Below are 3,665 nucleotides of genomic sequence, written 5' to 3'. Positions count from 1 at the left end.
CCCTATCATAAGTTGTTCCATCTTCTCTTTCCTTGATGCCACATATGTCTCTATTTGACTCCATATCGATCTGAGCTCTGCAGCTCTCTTTCCTCCTGTTGCTGCACCTTCCTCTCCTTCCCTCCCCCTCCTTGCCCCCGCCACCCCCGGCCCTCAAGTCGCGCTGCTGGGGCAGTTGTTGCTTCCCACCACCTCCCGCACACGCTGCCCTAAGTGTTGGGCAGCTCTTCTGCTGCCAAACCTCGGACCTTGCTCGACGCTGAGCCTTGAAACTTGAGCAGAAGAAGCGTCTGCGCCCCATCCTCCTCACACGACCCCCGGGAAAGTTTCTCCATGATTATAAACGGGCCCCTGCCCCCCGGTCCTGGCCGAGCTCAGTGCTGGGGTGGCAGGAGCCGGGTGGGCTCTTGTAGCAAAGTGGCACGGGAGTTTCCTTCACTGGCAGCCGGGAGGGCAGGGGCACGCTGCCCTTCGCCACCTTGGGGCTGTGCGCCCCGTCGGGGATTTCTGGCAACGCGGGGGGGTTGCATTGAAATTGCCCGACAACAACCAAGCACCGTCGTGCAGCAATAACCCCTGCCCCAGTACTGGGCCGACCTCAAACCGTGTCAAGACCCCCCTCTATCTCTGGGCCCCCAGCCCGATCTCGCCCGGTTTTCAAAGAGGGGCTCAGCAAAGCGCGGACGAAAGCGGAGCAGGGCTGAATCGGAAGCCCCTTTTTTTTTCTTTAAAGGCAAGGAGAGATTGCAGCCTCGTATCCACAAATGAAGGCGAAAAGTTTCTGCCCAGAGCCGGGCCGGGCCCCCTCTCAGATGGTAACACTGATTGAACAAGAGATTAGCACAATAGATCTCTAATCGAGGGGAAACGCTGCTTTTCACGCTAAGCGCCGTAATTAATGGTATGAATCAATTAATTTGACTTTTATTGTGTCGAAGAAAAGCGCAACAAATGAAACGGTGGGTTTGCGGAGTTGATCTCCCCCCTTCTGCCCCCTCCCTTTCCCCTGAGAGGTTTGAGAGAGGCTCTCGGATAAACAGGATCCGTGTGCGTGTGTCCGCGCCGGTGGCAGAGCGGCTCCAGCTCCCGGCTCCAGCGGCACCCGGAGACGAGCCGCGCCGGCCAGATGGCAACATATAAATGAGGATCGTTTGGAGGAAGCGCAAAGAAGACACGAGACAGCGGGCAATGCCGCCCCGATACACACGCCCGCTCCTGGGGCAAGCCAGGGGACACAAGAGCCGAGATGGTTAAAAGAGACGGGGCAGGGCGGGCTGGGCTGGGCTGGGGGGTTGTTTCTTTCCTAAAATCTCTCCGAGCTGATTTCTGGTGCACGCAGACAGCCCCGAGGCGGCTAGAAGCGTCCCCACGTGCTTTCGGCAAAGGGGAAAAAATAACTCTGCCCCCCTTCGACCTCCAGCAATAATGTGGGGTGGGGGGAGCTGGGGTCGTTATAGGGAATCACCGAAATGATGATGCCTTTGCAGAGCATCGTATCCCGGCTTGTGAGAGCCCCTTCCGCTCTCGTGCCGGGCTTGATTTGGACGAAGCCCTGTCTAACCTTCCTGGCGGCGCGTCCTCACACCGGCGACTTCGCTTTTCCTCCTCGTGCCCAAGCCGCGAGCGCCGGAGCTGCCCCGGCAGCCAGCACGGCTGCTCTGAGCCCGTCCTGTCCACGGGCAGCGGGAATGGGAGCGAGCTGGACTCTGCTCCTGTGCCGGGGTAAATCAGTGCATCCCTTCCCCACCGTCCGGTTCAAAGCGCTCCCCAAACCTGCGCTCAGCGACATGTCTCTGCCGCCCGGGCGGGCGCGGGCTGCGGTGGCGAAGCCGCCCGGCTTCTCACCGCTCGTTTGCTCGAGCCGCAGGGACCTTCCCAGGGCACCGGGACCCCACCGGCACTTCCCCTCCCTAACTGTTCCCAGAAAAGTGGGGAGAGTTATTGATACCTTATGTGCAGGGCTGTTTTGTTTTTATTTTTGAAGGCAGGAGAGATTGCGCTGGAAACCCGCTCGGATCCTCCGGCCGCCCCAGCCCTGATGCAGGTTGATTTCCAGGGGGAGACAAGGCAGATGCGATTTGCTGCTGCTACTTTTTTTTTTTTAAACCCAACAAGAATCGCTTTTCGGGAAACGATTTTACCCTTTGGCATTTTTTTTAGATTTTGTTGGGGATTTTTTAATCCAAAAACACGCGGTTTTTCTGATAGCACACAGGGATTAAAAACCCACGGAGGAAACAGCTTCCGACCTGCCCTGACGGTATTGTTCTCGTTTAAACGGACACCAAAGGAAAGAGAATTTGCAACCAGCTTCTCCCCGCCCCCTCCCTCCGTGGAGCCCCCTGTCCTCAGGACCAGGCTTACCTTGGGCTCGGGTGAATAGGGTCTTCCCGTGCGCACACTCCCTCATTTCCTACTTTTTCATATGCTAACACTCGCCATGATTAAGTCGTTAACACCTCTGCACAAAAAAAAAAAAGCCACACCAGCTAAAGGCTCCTTTATTTATAGTTGCCCTTTGTTATTTTACGTCTTTTTTATTTCTCCCTGCAACTAATCTAATAGATTAATCAATAGCCATTTTCTGATCTTCGGGTTCCAGCTGAGGCTGCTGTTGCAAAAGCACAGGAAAGTGATCTCCTAGCCCAAAGTTGCTGCTGCTGCTGTTTCTAAGCATTAATATCCCGACGCATCCGTTTAATGTGTGTAGGGTCAGAGGCGCCGGTGCCTGCTGGCAAGTGCCTGGCTCCGGGCAGAGCCTGCTCCTCACCACGGGCAGGGAGCGGGAGGTTGGCACCTACCTAAAAAATACCCACCCAGAGCACTAAGTTGCTGTTTTGTTTTTTTTGTAAATACTAAACGCAGGACGGTGGCTTTCTCTTGTGCTCATGCATTTAATCCCGGCTCTACCAGCGTCGGAAAAAACCCAGCAGCATCATAAAAGACAAGCTCCGGTCCTGATCTCGATCAACTGAAATGCGCCTACCCCGTGCTCTGAGCTACAGGCAGGCTAGGAGTTGCACGGTGCTGTCGCCTAGTTGGGAGTCCCTAGCTACGTGGAGGGAGGCTGCGGGCTGCGGTGATGCTTGTATAGGAGCACGAGGAGCGGAGCCACTGTTGTCTCTTTGTTGACAATCCCATGAAACAACTTGAGTTTTGCATGGCTTCACCGTGGGGCGCCTGACGTCACGGTCACGTGGCCCCGCCTCCTGGTATATCTTTAACTGAAAAGTAATCTATCAGGCAGTCTTTAAAAAAGGACTTTCAAAGTGGCAAGTGAGTCCCTATAACACCCGGCCCCTCCCGCTCTCGGCACCTAGCGCGACCTCCCCCCTCCAGAAAGGGGCAAGCGAGAGGGGAAAGCAGGAGAGGAAGGAAGGAAGGAAGGAAGTGTGTGGTGGGGGGGAAGCTGTGGAGAGGACTGGAGCAAGACCCCCTTTAAGAGAAGAGGTGCAAAGGCTGAGTGTAAAGAGATCTAACCTGCAGCAGCAGCAGCAGCAGCAGCAGCAGCAGCAGCAGCTCAGATGAGACGAGCCGTAGCGGAGTTTTGAGCGGATCCCAGTAGCCTGCTGGGGAAGTCACCAGCCCAGCAGCTAGAGGCGTTTGATGTGAACCCACACGTCTGCTGGGGAAAGCCAGGCAGGAGCCAGCAGAGGCGTTTGATC

This window comes from Gavialis gangeticus, unplaced genomic scaffold (genome assembly GCF_001723915.1).
Source record: "Gavialis gangeticus isolate Ggan-Ray unplaced genomic scaffold, GavGan_comp1, whole genome shotgun sequence".
Lineage (NCBI taxonomy): Eukaryota > Metazoa > Chordata > Crocodylia > Gavialidae > Gavialis > Gavialis gangeticus.
Note: the sequence above shows the minus strand (reverse complement) of the source record.